Source organism: Loxodonta africana, chromosome 1 (genome assembly GCF_030014295.1).
Source record: "Loxodonta africana isolate mLoxAfr1 chromosome 1, mLoxAfr1.hap2, whole genome shotgun sequence".
NCBI classification, from domain to species: Eukaryota; Metazoa; Chordata; class Mammalia; order Proboscidea; family Elephantidae; genus Loxodonta; species Loxodonta africana.
Genome location: NC_087342.1, coordinates 40009377 through 40026121, shown reverse-complemented (window position 1 = coordinate 40026121; position 16745 = coordinate 40009377). Strand labels below are relative to the sequence as shown.

The following is a 16745-nucleotide window of genomic DNA, read 5'->3' as shown; positions in this document are numbered from 1 at the left end:
CAGACCCAAATTTCTAAAATTTGAGTGATCCAGAACCGTAGCCAGAGTGGAAAAAATTACGGGTCGAAGGCCGGGAACGGGAGACTTGGAAGAGGTGTAATAAGCCCTTTCAGGGGCTTGATGGGTGAGACTGGATTATTGCCAGGACAGAGGAGAGCGACACATATTCAAGGCAGCACAGTCAGCTGCCATCTTTGAGCTTGGCACTGCTGTTTCCAGCTCTGCTCAAAATCTGAAGGGCAAGAGATTGGTTGTTATGCAACGCATATACTGCCCTTGTTTTCCAAGAGGGAGATTAAGTTTCTAGCAGGGCTTTGCCTTTCTCACCCATGATTGAACCTGGAAGAACCAATTCAAAGCCCTGGTTGGGAGGCAGGCTGCCTCGTGTGAGTGCGGGCTTTGCATGGAAAATGCTGTTGGTCACCGCCACTCCTGCTGGACAAGGAATGCAGCTATAAACCTTGACCCCAGCATTAGGGTGCTCTTCAAAGGGCATGCATCTTTGATATTCAGGGTCCAGCAAAACTGTTACTAATTACCTATCTGCTGAAAAGCTACCAGGATTGGCAACTTGAACAACAATAACAAAAGTCTATGTACTTAGTGTTCTCCAAGAAGGGAACATTCTTATAAAAAACCTAGCTGCATTTTTAAAACTCAAAAGAACGAACTGGAAATGCACACTTGTGTCCCCTCAGAAAGACCACCTTGCCAGGGCCTCTCCTTCAGAGGTTCTTCCCAGAAGTCTGCTCTAATATCTTGACATCTTTGAATTTGAGCCTGTTCTTGGAGGCCCAAGCCCATGTCTTTGCATTCATAGGCAATATCACATTAATTTGGTGAAGCTGTTTGTAATCTGGCTGTGCCTGATTCACCCAGGTCCAGGGGATTGATGATGATTGTGCAGTCCTATAAAGAAATGGATGGTGGTAGGATCATAAGAACACTGTGCTAACCCTTTAGAGATGCCATCTCATTTTGGCCTTGCAGTAGCCTTCCTACAAAAGGTTATATTATTATCTACTTTTTACAAATGAGTAAACTGAGACATAAGAAACCCAGCATCGATACAACTGGTAGGTGGAGTTGCTAGGATTTTCACTCAGAGTTCTTAAAGTCGGAAGTCTCAGTATTTACATGATATCACATTAGTTAAACTAGACCTTATTTACTTGGAGAGCTTAGATTCTATTTCAGGAAGCCCTCTTGTTCAGAAGGAATAGTTTCCAGAGGTCCCACCATGAGTGTCATCAAGTAGCCACAGCCAAGGGGGAAAGGAAAGAGGTAGGCAGCAGGAGGGAAAGTTGTGTAAGATCCGCCCTGAGCAGGTGAATAGTTTCTCATTCTTCTGCAACCTCTGGCCTTCTGCTGTCTTCCCCGCAGCAAGGCTCCAATCAGAAGCCATCTCAGGTAGAGAGTTTTATTAAAATACTTGACACTAAGATGTGAATGGAGCCTTGTTGGTGCAGTGGTTAAGTGCTTGGCTGCTAAGCAAGAGGTTGGCAGTTTAAGTCCACCAGCTGCTCCTTGGAAACCTTATGGGCAGTTCTTCTCTGTCCTATAGGGTCACTATGAATCGGAATCAAATCCATTGCATTGGGTTTGGTTTTTGGTTTTTGTTTAGATGTGAATGACCTGCTAGTTTAACCCTTGAAGAGTTTGTCAATCCAAATAAAACTCCAACCGATAATTGTGTTAAGTGTATGAAGTGCGTGGGTTTTCTTATGTCCCCCAAACGAGTGTACCTAAGAATAGAGTATATGGAGTAGGGCATGACGGAGGAATCAACTATTGCACGTTAATAATGGCGTGTAATGTTCAATGAACAGCATACACACATGTCCAAGAAGCATCTTTGCTGGAGTCTCTGTCCCTCTTCTTTCACCCCAAACCCCTAGCCAGTTTCTCTTGACTCTCCTTTTTTGCCTTCCTTCCCTTTTTCATCTTAGGGTCATTATGATACCATTATTGTAGAATGGGACAAAGGAAGGAAGGAGCACCAGAGTTCTATTTTCTTGCCACCTAATCAGCCTTCTTTGATAATTATGGAGACCTTCAGACTTAACTTGAAATACAAGTATACTTGATCATACTTTTCCTATTTAAAAAAAGTACCCCCATCAGAGGTATCACAAGTTGGAAATGACAACTAATTCAGAGGTTTAAGTGCGTTGTGCTGAGAGTCATGGATAAGACTTTACCTTTCTTAAAAGGCAGCCTCATGTTGCTGAAGTTTAGAGCTTTTTAAATATATGCCATCTGATCCAACATATCACATAACTTGCTGTTATCATTGGAGATTAAATCCATGAAAGTTTGACATTTTAAAGAGAATCTTTTTTTATGACTTGAACATTGAGGAGAGGAAGATGAAATGGCGGACTCTGCTGGGGGAAAGCCCTGGGCCCTATGCCATTTAGCCCTGGGTGGTGACGCATGCAAGGCCAGTAAGCCCTTGTCTCCTCAGGTTTCTTCTGTTCTTCCTGCTCCCTCTCCCTGGCCCCATGTCCCCGCCCACTCTCATCTTTTTTTTAAGATCTGGGCGTGTTTTGGATGTTAGCATTTAGAGTGTCTCTTTGCTGCCCTCAAGGTATTGACCAGGCCAGAACACCATCCATGAAACAGAAGTATATTTGGGGTCTCTACATTTTTATTTGTGTCCCACTTTTTGGCTTACTGTTTGTATGCCTCCTTCCCGTAAGGGAGAAGCATGTCTTCAAGCAAACAAAACACAGGTTTGTTCCGTCACTGGTATGTCAGAGCTTGTGATTCACAGCCCGTGTAGGTGTCAGTGAAGCTCCTCCAACTCTGCAGCGGGCTCTGGTGCCAAAACCAGAAATCAGATCTGACCACAGGGATGCGCTGACAAAGCTGGGCTTCTGTGTGTGGTTCTGCTGATATTTAGGGGACATCTGCTTGAAGGGTTCCCAAACTTATACCACACCAACAAGAGGACAGTGCTGGTGGTGCCGTGGGTTGCTGGCTACCCAAGGAACCATAACAGCCTCTGATCAAACTGAGGCTTGTGCATGCCCCGTGGTCACATTCCAGCTGTGAGAAGCTCCTGGGTGCCATTCCACAGCCTCCCACACAAGGGTTTGCACAAGACTCCATGGTCATACAGGTTCTGCTCCTACCAGAGGAGAAACAAGTACAGAAAAGCCTTCTCAGTACATCTTTATAAATCTGGGCTCTTTTAAAGTTATACATTGCAGTAACATATTTGAAAATCACAACACAGTGTGGCGTTGCATTGCGCATAGATAACTTTTAAATCCTTAAAACTTTTCCCTTGTGATGGGCATGTGTACTCACGCACGTGTGTGTGTGTGTGTTTCCTTGCTTTATAATTAGAAGTAAATTCATAAATCAAAATTTAGGGAAGATTGAATTCCTTCAACGTGCAGACAGTCAGTGAGTGAAATTTCTAGAGCTGTGATGTGTGCATGTCTGAAGCCAGTACAAACCAAGATTGAAACCAAAACTGGGAAACTAGGAAGACTTTGTGCCCTCTGACTACTTTGTAAAAGAATTGCAGGGAGGGTGTTTTCCAGTAGTACTTTTGAGTATATAAAACCAGGAAATAACTATGTGACATTCCTAGCGTTAGTACAAAGAAGTCAGTAAGAGACTAAGTTGAAACATAATGTTACTGAAGCCCAAAGGCCTTGAAACATTCGCAGAGCGATCCTGGTGCAGAGAGATCCTGGTGCAGAGAGGCATGGAGTCTGAAAGCCTCAGCATGGTACCAGGGCAGTGCTGACCGGGGTCAGCACGGTATGGGGGGCAGCGTGTGCTGTCTTCTGTGTGAACAATGTCCTGGAGCATAATTCCAGAGCAGTTACTCCGGAGCCAGACTAGCAAGCCTCCTAAGTCCTTTGTGCCTCGGTGTCTCCACTTGTAAAATGAAGATAGTAATAGTCCTTACCTCACAGGACTGCAGGGGGCATCGGACACATTAACATGTAAAATCCCTGGAACAGCGCCTGGCACTGTTAATATTTTTAAATGTTAATAACTGTGATGACAGTGATGGCGATATTGGCGTGTGCTTGCCCCCGCATCTTCCATCATACAGAGCAAAACCTCAAAAACCAAACCCACTGCCATCAAGTCGATTCCAACTCATAGTGACCCTATAGGACAAAGTAGAACTGCACCATAGAGTTTCCAAGGAGTGCCTGGTGGATTCAAACTGCCGACATTTTGGTTAGCAGCCATAGCACTTAACCACTGCACCACCAGGGTTTCCCATACAGAACAAAACATCACAAAATTCTTCTTCAGGAGGAGCTTCCAATCTCATAGGAAGTCAGCATGGAAAGAGACAGTCTACTAAAATTTTCTTCACCTAAACTATGGATCAGAATCAACCCGACGGCAGCAGGTTAGGTAGGTAAACTGAGGAGGGAAGGAGTCTTTTTATCTTATCTTTTCTCCCGTGGGGAGGGTATCAGATACAGCTGTGCTTTTATGATGCAAGCAATAAAATTTATAAGTGTCTTTAAGCACAGCAGAGTTACAGTTATAATCTAGTGATCATATGATGTGAATATGGTAACATCATTCTTCCCACCTTCTTGAGCTATTTGAATAAATATTTCTCGTCAGAAGCAAGAGAGCTTTTCTCTGACTTATTGTTAGCGAATGGGAAAAGAATCCCTGTGAGCATATCAAGTGAATAAAACTTCTGCTTCCTAAAGCAAAGTAAGCATTTAGATGGGACACACAGCAAATTAATGCTTTGTTACTTCTAATTGAAGCCAGGGGAAAAATCAGTTAATTATTTTGCTGAAGGAGCAAATAAACATAGGAGTTCAACATTTTAAAATTGACATAAAATTTGAGGATTATGATTTAAGAAGTTATATTATCCCAAGGAAATTTTCCAAAACAGCCTCAAATCTGAAATGCCCAACGTGGCTCGATGGTTCAGAGCCTTGGGCAGCTTTCTGATACTACTGCTTCCTAGGCCCTCTAAGTCTGCAGCATCAAGGCCTGAGAATTTGCAGGTTTTTTTTTTTTTTTTAAATACCCCCAAGCGATTTGAAATACACATGGTAATAAGTGTAGTTTATAACCTGGACTTTGTTCATTTTTCATCCCATGTGTAGAAAAATAACAAATTTCATGCATTTTTCCTACATACCTTCCTACATGAGATACCATGACCAAGGGTCCCAGCTCACCATACACCTACAAGGAGAAAATTAGGGGCTCATTTTTTTTTTTTTTTGTTTCCTGAGCCAAGAGTGCAGGTATCTGTTCCCCGAGCCCATCTGCATTCACAGCAGTGGGTGCAAACGTGATTTAATAGAGGTGCGCACACACCCCTCACTCAGATGAGGAGAGGAGCAAGTATGACTGAAGCTGCAGGTCTGCGCACCACTTTCTCTGTGGCTGATGTAACAGAGTAGGTAGAAAAGAGGATTGGCTGGGCCCTGCCTTCTCCCCACCCCTGGCCTCACTGGCTGTTGGAAGCAGCAGCTTTAAATGCAGGTTATGTACTTATGATAAGTAATTATTAACATTAATCTGTGTGCCTCTTTAGGGTCATGTTGCAAATGTTTTTTGCATGGTCTTTAAATCAAAGTGCTGCTTAAATTCACTGTAATAAAATGTTCATGATTGTTAATGAGAATGAACTGTTTTCAGAAGAATATCTATTTACATGTTCTTTAAACTGCAAAATTTGCCCCATTATTGACGCATTCTTGTGGCCTTGTGTATGTTTTGACATAATTGATCTTTAAATTTCATTTGCACTCAAGGCAGAGTTCATCCTGATTTGCCCATTTGTCACTGTATGATGATTATTTTAAATCTGAAGGTTTTATTTCAGCTTCTAATTGCTCTCCAGTGAGGAAATATAACATATATGCATACACACACACACAAAAATGGGTTGGAATACCCAGAAGGATTGCTGGTGGTTAGACTCCATACAGTCCTCAAGTGTACGTGTCACCTAAGCAGTAAGGCTAGCATAGCATGGTGTGTGTTTGTGCAATTCTGATGCCCAGTGGGTGTTAAGTGTTAAGTATGAGTGCAAGTTCTTTCAAACACAAAGAAGTTTCTACCTTAGCGTTTTCGGTAGCATGTAGAAATCTTTATATGAAAATATGTTCATTTTAGACCATTTACCAAAAAAAAAAACACCCAAACCCACTGCCGTAGAGTTGATTCTGACTCATAGCCAACCTATAGGACAGAGTAGAACTGCCCCATAGGGTTCCCAAGGAGCACCTGGTGGATTCGAACTACTAAGAACTCTTAACTACTACAAGCCAGGGTTTACTTAGGCCGTTTTTTTTTTTTTTTTTTAGGATATCGTTAATATGTGAATACAGTTAGCCTGGAATCAGAGATTTCTATCTCCTCTTAAAAGGTTCCAAATGAATTTTATATTCTTGGGGTAAGAATAGTAAGTATGCCCTGTGTAGTACACGTATGAAGGTCCTTTCACTAAATACATATAGCTCATAAGCCATCTATAGAATGATTTTGGTACTATTATTAAAATTCAGAGTTGGTAAGAATCTTTGAAAATTATATTTAATCATTCTTTCAAATTAAGACAATAGTCTTAATGCTACTTTTTTATGAAATCAGACTGAGGCCAAACTCTCCCAAGGTTACTGGTAGTGTGTTTACAGTTTATAGTAGCCTCTGGGTATCAGATCTGACCTCTATTCTATCCTTAGACACAGAACTATCATAGTTAGCCAGTCTGTGGTTTCAACCACCAAACATCAAATGCCACAATTTCTTCCTGTAATTTTTGCTGATACCACCTGCCACGGATTGAACTGGGTCCTTGAAATATGTGTCAACTTGGCTAGGCCACGATTCCCAGTATTATGTGGTTGTCCTCCATTTTGTGATCTGATTAATTTTCCTATGTGTCGTAAATCCTAATCTCTGCCTGTGGTTAATAAATCAAAATTAGGTTATGTGTTAAAGAGGATTAGGGTGGGATGTAACACCCTTACTCAGGTCACATCCCTGATCCAATGTAAAGAGAGTTTCCCTGGGGTGTGGCCTGCATCACCTTTTATCTTACAAGAGATAAATGGAGAGAGAAGTGAAAAGAGAGAGATGGGGGACCTCGTGCCACCAAGAAAGAAGCATGGGATTAGAGCACATCCTTTGGACCCGGGGTACCTGTGCTAAGAAGCTCCTAGACAGAGGGAAGATTGACAACAAAGACCTTCCCCAAGAGCTGGTACCCAGAATTCAGACTTCTAGCCTCCTAGACTACGAGAGAATAAAACTTCTATTTGTTAAAGCTATCCACTTGTTGTATTTCTGTTACAGCAGCACTAGATAACTAAGACACCACCTGTATCTATGTTTATTCAAATGTTTGCATTTAAAAATAATAATAATAAACTTTTTTTTTTTTCCAGATGTTTGCATTACCTCAATGATTTACATGGTGTTGGCAGTTTTCCAAGTTTTTTTTCTCAATAAACTGGTCTTAGGGAATCTTAAGGTATTTATGGATTTAAGGGTAAATCCTTAGAGTAGATATAAATATAATTAAATAGTATTTGGAATGTAGTTATTTAATTGTGAAAATCTCCGTGGGCTTACCATAAAAGAAGAAAGAACTCACTAGAGTGTTGGTTACAGCATTGGAGAAGTGACAGGTAAACTTACTTTAAAAAGCTGGGATGAACTTATCACATACACCTAAATATCATATTTTGTTGTGTTGTTTTGTTTTGTTTTCCTTCTCATTAAAACATGACCTCACCCTTTGTTTGTAGGTCTCTATCTTCATCTGCTCTCTGCTTAAAACTAAGCTTTTCCCACATAAGCATGTAGAGCTCTTTCCATTATTTCATTTTCCGCCATGGTTGGGAACTCCTTGTCCTCCTGCTAGACCTAGACACGTTATACTTTAAGCTGAGTGCAGACATCTGCTGTTAAGCTGGGTGCAGACATCTCCTGAATGTTCATCCCTGAACTGTCAAACTTTGTGTTCTTTTAAATCTCAAGTATTTGAGAGAAGCTCTGAGGCAGACATACTGGCAGAGAATTTGTGTGTGCTCAGGAATAGTAAACAAAAAGAGAGACCCAGGATTTTGGGTGACCATAACATTGCAGTGCTAGAAGGGAAGGAATGTCATTATCTCCTGGGGGCTTTCAACTTCCTTTACATTTCAAAGTAGGAAGATTCACTGCCTTCATAATGGTGCCTTTCCTCCGGTGGTTCAGATGCCTCCAGGACTCCTAGAGTTGACTGCATTCATTTGGTGCAAGGGCAGATTCATCAAGTCAGTAGACATCTTAAGAGCTTAAGTCAAGTTTTTCACTTCATGAACATACAGAAAGAGATCATGTATAGTTTTCCATCCTGATTCATACTCACTTTAAAGGAACATAGGAACTTATCTGTTTCTCTCAATTTCTTGTGACTGTTCTGAAGGCAGGTGGAACCCTTAGGCTCACCTTAACCCATATCCATAACTCTGGAACAGCTTCATGGATTCCTAAAGCCATCCTAAATTGAGAGGTACATCACAATGTATAGTTATTTTATCATGGGTTTGTAGACTACCATAAAACATAGGACACCTAGAAGGTTATAATGACCCAGGAAAAAGATATACTGGCACAGTGTCCCCAGAGGAAACCTCAAGAAGAAACCTTAAGAAGTCGTTTATTAAGACTAGAAAAGGTCACCACTGGAGAAAGGGAGGCAAGAACTGAACACTAGAACACTTGTACTTTAAGATTAAACACTAGAGAGCTAGAAGATAAATTGAAGAGTACCAGCATCTAATAAATTTCATGAGAGAAGAAAAATAGGAGGTAATTATCAAATAAATATTTGAATAAATTTTCCCATGACTGAAGACTATAAATCTTGAGATAGCAAAGGCCATGTGAGTGTCCAGCTCAGTGGATGAATAAAGACCCACACCAAAGACCGTTATTGTGAAACTTCTGTATTGACATGAAAGAGAAGATCCGAAAAACTTCTAGGAGTACAAATAGGTATCATACAAATGATCAGGAGTAAAAATACCATTGCATGTCTCACCAGCAACATTAGGATCCCAAGAAAGATGAAGACATAGGATTCAGGAAATATGGAATTCAACACAGAGGAGAAGGGAATGCTCAGGGTGACAGCAAAGGAAATCCCAGGAAGACAACAGCAGTGGGCCTATAGCAACCAATCAGCATTGAAGGTAAAGGGTTTCAGGAGGGATGTCTCCAGGAAGAAAATATTCTGTGGTGGGTCTGAGGACATGGAAAATTATATTGAAGTATGTTTTATAGAGAATTGAAGGTTGTGAGAAAACTCAGATATACAAGGAGCACTCATCAACTGGGGAAAAAAACAGTTACTAAGTGTGGTCGGAGAGGGGAGCAATTTTTCAAGAAAGGAGCTGAAACGATAATATACATTAGTTGATTCAGGAGTGACTTATATTTACATAGAAACTGATAATGGCTATACGGATATAGATTTAACTAACAAATGCAAAGTAATAATAGAGGGAAAGTAAGGTAAAAGGTACGTATAAATATGCTAAAAATCCCTTATTGCTATAATTGGAAGCTGATAGTTAACACCTAGAATTGATTAATCAGGAGACAGCAGTTGCCTTAGTTACCTGTTGCCACCATTACACAAATACCACAGTGAGTGGCTTTAAAGAACAGAAATGTATTTTCTCACAGTTCAGGGTCTCAGTCTTGACAATTCCTTCCTTGCCAGTAATGCTGAGTGTTTTTTGGTTCCTTGGCATTCTTTGACTTATAGGTGATCCTCACGTGGTGTCATAGATTGAATTGTGTCCCCCAAAAATATGTGTAAACTTGGCTAGGCCATGATTCCCAGTATTGTGTGGTGGTCCTACATTTTGTGATCTAATATAATTATCTTCAATTTTGTGATGTGTTGTAAATCCTAACCTCTGTATGTTAATGAGGTAGGATTAGCATGGGGTGTATCTTGAGTCACACCCTTACTCAAATCACCACCTTACTGAAGTCATACCCTTGCTTGAGTCACACTTTTTATCTTACAAGAGATAAAAGGAGAGAGAAATAAACAGAGAGGGGAAGGATCTCACTACCATCAAGAAAGAAGATACAGGAGCGTGTCCTTTGGACCTAAGGTCCCTGCACTGAGAACCTTGTAGACTCATGGGAAGATTGATTCCAAGACCCACGGAGATCTCCAAAGAATGCCAGATGCACAGATGTTAAAAGGAAACAAGGACCTTCCCTTAGAGCCAAAAGAAGAGAGAAAGCCTTCCCCGGGAGCTGGCACACTGAATTCCAGCTTCTAGCCTCCTAAACTGTGAGAGAATAAGTTTCTGATTGTTAAAGCCATCCACTGTTATTTCTGTTGTAGCAGCACTAGATAACTAAGACCCTTGCCGTTTGTCTTTCCCGGCATATGTCCCTGTGTCTGTTCTGCTTTTTATATAACTCCGAAGTGATTAAGTTTAGGATTCACCCTGTACTGGTATGGCCTAATTAACAAAACAAAAGAAAAACACTATTTCCAAATAGGATCACACCCACAGGTACAAGGGCCAGGAATTTAACACATGTTTTTGGAGGGACACGGTTCAGTCCATACTGGCAAGATAGACATGTTATTTAGCAAACTGTTAGAAGTGTTGAAAGGAGAGTTGGGGAGTCTGACAAGGTGCCAGGAGCAGGGAATAAGGGGTTCCTGCTTTTTTATTATAAATCTTTTAGCACTATTTGACTTTTTGTATTATTTACATGTAGTATTTTCTACTGTGATGAAAATATACATCATAAAACATACACCATCTCAATTCCTCAAAGTACAATTCAGTGACACTGATTACATTCTTTAAGTCGTGCAACTCTTCTCACTATCCTTTTCCAAATCATTCCGCCACCATTAACATAAACTCTGTGGCCCCTAAACAAAAGCACCCCATTTTCCCCTCCCTCCCACCCCGGATAACCACTAATAATCTTTGGTTTCTGTGTTGTTGTTAGGCACCACTGAGTCAATTGCCCATAGGGTTTTTTAGGCTGTAATATATGAAGAAGCCCTGATAGTGCAATGTTTAAGCACTCAGTTGCTAACTAAAAGTTGGTGGTTTGAGCCCACCAGCTGCTCCAAGGGAAAAAGACTTGGTGATCTGCTTCCGTAAAGATTACAGCCTAGAAAACCCTATGGGGCAAGTCTACCCTGTCCTGTAGGGTTGCTATGAGTCGGAGTTGACTCCATGGCACACAACAAAAACAACCTGTACGGAAGCAGATTTCCAGGTATTTCTCCTGCTGCTGGGTAGGTTCAAACTGCCAACCTTTCCTTTAGCAACCAAGCACTTAACTGTTGCTCCACCAAGGCTCGTATATATTTGCATATTTTATATAAATAAGCTTCTTTTACGGTATTTGTCCTTTCTTGACTAACTTATTTCTGCTCAGCATGATGTTTTCAAGGTTCATCCATGTTAAGGCATGCATCAGGACTTTATTTTTCTTTAATGACTGAGTAGTATTCCATTGTATGTCTATACCACATTTGTGTATCCATCCGTTGATGGACTTTTCATTGTTTCCACATTTTGGCTGTTGTGAAAGAGCTACAGTGAACGGTGCTCTACAGGTTTCTGTTTGCATTCCTGCCATCATTTCTTCTGGTTATATATATAGGTTTAGGATTGCTGGATCACGTCATAGTTCCGTGTTCAACTTTTTGAGGAACCACCAAACTGTTTCCACCAGCCATGGATGAGGGTTCCAGTTTCTCCACAACCTCTCCAAAACTTGTCATTTTCCAGTTTTTTGTTTGTTTGTTTTTCGTTGCCATTCCAATAGGGGTGAGGTGGTTGTCTCATAAGGAGCCCTGATGTCACAGTGGTTTAGCTAACTGGAAGATCAGTGGTTTGAACCCACCAGCTGCTCCACCAGAGAAAGATTGTGATGGCCTGCTTCTGTAAAGATTATAGCCTTGGAAACCCTACGGGACAGTTCTACTCTATCCTGTAGGATCACTATGAATCGGAATCAACTCATCGGCAACGGGTTAGTTTTTGTTTTGTTTTTAAATGGAAGTGAAATGGTATTTCAGTGTGGTTTTGATTTGCATCCCTGATAACTAATGACACTGAGCATCTTTTCATGTGTTTGGTGACCATTTAAATATTCCCTTTGGTGAAATGTCTGTTCAAGTCATTTGCCTACTTTTTGGTTGGGACGTTTGTCTTTTTAAGTTGTAGAAGTTTTTTATATATTTCAGACGTTAGATCCTTGTTAGATATATGGTTCCTGAAAATTTTCTCCCAATCCATAGGTTATCTTTTCACTTTTATGATAAAGTCCTTTGGATTAAAAAAAAAAAAAAAAAGTATTTTTTTACAAGTCTCCATTTATCTATTTTGCCTTTTGCTGTCTGTCGTTTTGTTGTTATATCTGCTGATCCATGGTTAAAATCTAGGCCCCACAACCACACCTCTGTATTTTCTTCTAAAAATATTATGGCTTTACCCCCAGACTCTCTGTTAACCCAGAACTAAAACCATTCCCAAAGCCAGTTCTTCAGACAAAGATTAGACTATAAGGCATAAAATGATACTCAAGAAGAGTGTGCTTCTTAGTTCAAGTAGATACACGAGACTAAATGGGCAGCTCCTGTCCAGAGGTAAGATGAGAAAGCAGAAAGGGATATGAGCTGGTTGAATGAACACGGAAAATCCAGGATGGAAAGAGGGAGTGTAATGGTACATTATAGGAATAGCAACTGGGGTCACGTAACAATGTGTGTCTAAATTTTTGTTTGAGAAACTTGAGCTGTGAACTTTCACCTAAAGCACAATAAAAAATAAAAAAATAATTTATACAGCACTGGGTTTTGGAGTTTTGGGTTATATGTATAAATATCTATATATCTATATATATATATATATATATATATATATATGATCCATTTTGAATTGGTTTTTGTGTATGGTATGAGCCAGAGATCCTGATTCATTCTCCTGCATGTGAAAATCCAGTTTTCCCAGCACCATTTATTGAAGAGACTCTTCCTTCCCCATTGAATGGACTTAGCACCCCTGTCAAAAATCAGTTGACCATAAATATGTGGGTGTATTTCTGGACTCTCGATTCTATCCCATTGATCTCTATGTCTATTATTATGTCAGTGTCAGGCTGTTTTAATACTGTGGCTTTATAGTTTGTTTTGAAATATGAAAGTGTGAGTCCTATTTTATTTTTCTTCAAGCTTTAGCTGTTCAGGGTCTACATATAATATTGTGATTTGTTAAAAAATTAATTTAAAAATAAATATATATATATATTTTTATGTGTTATAGACCTATGGAGCACAATTCTACTCTAATACACATGGTGTCACCATGAGTTAGAATCAACAACAACTGGTACTGGTTATATGTTATAGACAAAAATAAAATTTAAAAATGTATTCAGCTTTCATCTTTACTAAATTTACCAAGATGCATATCATATTCTAGAAACAGGAAGTAAGATGTTAATTTTATCTAGAGAAGGAAGAATGAAAAGCAGTATATTGGTTTCCTGTTGCTGTTGTAACAAATTATCACAAATTTAGTGGCTTAAAACAACACAAACTTATTATCTTACAGTTCTGGAGGTCGGAACTCTCAAATGGGTTTTACAGGCTAAAATCAAGATGTCAACAGTGCTGCGCTCCTTCCAGAGTATCAAGGGGAAAATCCGTTGTCTTCTCTTTCCAGCTTCACCGTGAGTTAGAATCAACTCTATAGCAGCTAACAACAACTTAGGCTCCCTGCATTCCTTAGATCATGTCCCCTTCCTTAATTTTCAGAGCACATCACTCAAACCTCTTCTTCCTTTGTTACATCTCCTCTCTCTTCTTTTGCTTTCATCACCACATCACGTTCTCTGCCTTCTCTGACTCTTATAAGGACCCTTGTGATTATGTAGGGTGTAACCAGATAATTCAGGCATTCAAGATCTTTAACTTAATCACATCTGCAAAATCCTTCATGCCATGTAAGGTAACATGTTCCCAGGTTAGGGAATTAGAACATGGGCATCATTGGGAAGCGATTATCCATCCTCCCACAAGAAGCGAAGGGAGTCAACAAGTGTGAGAAGGCAGAACTTCTTCACACTTAATCCAAAAGTGTCAGAACTATTGTTAGTGGAACATTCAGAACCACATAGGCCTTATTATATTCACATGTAGATTAAAAACTCATATTGATTTTCATTTACAACTATTGAAACCCTTGATAATTTAGAAACTTGATGGAAAATCTACCTTATAAAATTCTGTCCTCTAAAATGGACAGATAAGCCAAATGACAGCTAGGAATGTAGGTGGTGGAGTGAAACCACTGAGTTTCAAACCCAACTCTGCCACTTTCTGTGTGAGTCTAGATAAGTTAGTCAGCCTTTCTAAATCTCAGTTCCCTGATTTTTAGAACAAAGAAAATAATAGTGTCCCCCTCACTGAGTTGTTGTAAAACTGGGCCCAACACAGTGGAGACATTCAGTGAATGTGAGCTCTTGTTAGCATCATCATCATTTTTACCATTGGTTTATCATCTTCCTGACAAGTGATGCTGCTTTATGTTTGGATTTGTCACCAAGTGAGTAGGATTGATAAAATTGTTCACAGAAAGAGCAAGTTTTTCAAGATAACTAAAAGTGAGAAGCATTTTTCAAAAATTATAAGAACTCAAATAGCAGTAAATACAAACTCATATAATTAAGAACAGAAAAAATGTATTTTCATAGGTACAAGATGGGGTAAGAATAAAATATGTTAGAGTGAATCACAAATAAATAATTATAGAAGCTAACAAATTTAAGTATTATATTATTTCAACAGGAATGGGATTATATGCCAGTCTTCAAAATGCTGCTAGCGTAATATTTACCTGTTAACGGCAGAAACAGGCAATCCTAGAATAATTTTTTGTCCGGTTCTGTCTGGCACATTGAGGGAGATGAGAGAAAATCCAGAAATCTATGACCATTAATTAAAATTAAACATCATGTTTTTGAAAGAGTAAAGATTATTTGACCTAAAATGTAGACCTTAAATGCATCAGCATCATTTAAGACAAATGGAAGGTTGGTGCTTGTTAAGCACCTAGACTGAGGGCTGGCCTGAGTCAGAGGTTTGAGAAGAGCCTTCTGACAGAAGCTCTTGTCTCTTCCCTGAAGTAAAGCTGTCCGCACCTGAAGCCCCTTGTTGTTGCTTCATCCCTTAGCTCCTGACTGAATATCAGAACTGCCCCTTTCCTCTGCTATTTCCAATCATATTTTCTCTGGCCTTTCTGCCCGGAGACCCCAGGATAGTCACATCATGCCAGTAAAGTTATTAACCTGGCCTCTTAGGAACCCACAAAGAAATCCCCCCAAGTAAGGCCATTCTTGTGCATCTGTCCCCCTACTTTCCATCCCCCCACCCCTTACCACCCCCAGCTTTTTAATTTTCTTTAATTGTGCTTTAAGTGAAAATTTACAAGTCAAGTCTGTCGCTCATACAAAAATTTATATACCCGTTGCTACATACTCCTACTTGCTCTCCCCTAATGAGACAGCACACACCTTCTCTCCACCCTGTATTTCTGTGTTCATTCAGCCAGCTTCTGTCCTCCTCTACTTTCTCATCTCCCTTCCAGACAGGAGCTGCCCACATAGTCTCATAATCCTTCTTCCTTGAGCCAAGAAGCTTACTCCTCACCACTATCATTTTCTATCTTATACTCCAGTCCGATTCCTGTCTGAAGAGTTGGCTTTGGAAATGATTCTAGTCTTGGGCTAACAGAAGATCTGGGGACCCTGAACTTCGGAGTCCTTCTAGTCTCAGTCATACCATTAAGTCTGGTCTTTTTACGTGAATTCAGGATCTGCATCCCACTGCTCTCCTGCTCCCTCAGGGGTTCTCTGTTGTGGTCTCTGTCAGGGAAGTCATCACTTGTAGCCAGGCACCATCTAGCTCTTCTGGTCTCAGGCTGATGTAGTCTCTGATTTATGTGTCCCTTTCTGTCTCTTGGGCTCCTAATTACCTTGTGTCTTTGGAGTTCTTCATTCTCCTTTGCTCCAGTTGGGTTGAGACCAATTGATGCATCTTAGATGGCCACTTGCTAGTGTTTAAGACCCCAGATGCCACTCACTAAAGCGGGATACAGAATGTTTTATTAATAGCTTTTATTATGCCAGTTGACCTAGATGTCCTCTGAAACCGTGGTCCCCAAACCCCCATCCCTGCTACTCTGGACTTCGAAGCATTCGGTTTATTCAGGAAACTTCTTTGCTTTTGGTTTAGTCCAGTTGTGCTGACCTCTCCTGTATTGAGTGTTGTCCTTCCCTTACGCGAAAATACTTCTTGTCTGCTATGTAATTAGTGAATACCCTTCTTCCTTCCTCCCCACTCTCATAACAATCAAAGAATATTTTCCTTTCTGTTTAGACTGTTTCTTGAGTTCTTATAATTGTGGTCTCATACAATATTTGTCCTTTTGCAGCTGGCTAATTTCACTCAGCATAATGCCTTTCAGATTCCTCCATGTTATGAAACATTTCATGGATTCATCATTGTTCTTTATCAATGCTTAGTATTCCATTGTGTGAATACAACCATAATTTCTTTATCCATTCATCCTTGATAGGTACCTTGGTTGCTTCCATCTTTTTGCTGTTGTAAACAGTACTGCAGTGAACATGGGTGTGCATATATCTGTTCATGTAAAAGCTCTCATGTCTCT

The 16745-nt window shown here is 40.1% G+C and overlaps 1 protein-coding gene across 3 annotated transcripts in view; it reads left to right on the top strand.

The window, feature by feature from the left end:
- Window positions 1-16745, top strand: part of GMDS (GDP-mannose 4,6-dehydratase) — a 795040-nt gene that overhangs the window by 513462 nt on the left and 264833 nt on the right. The window lies entirely within an intron of this gene.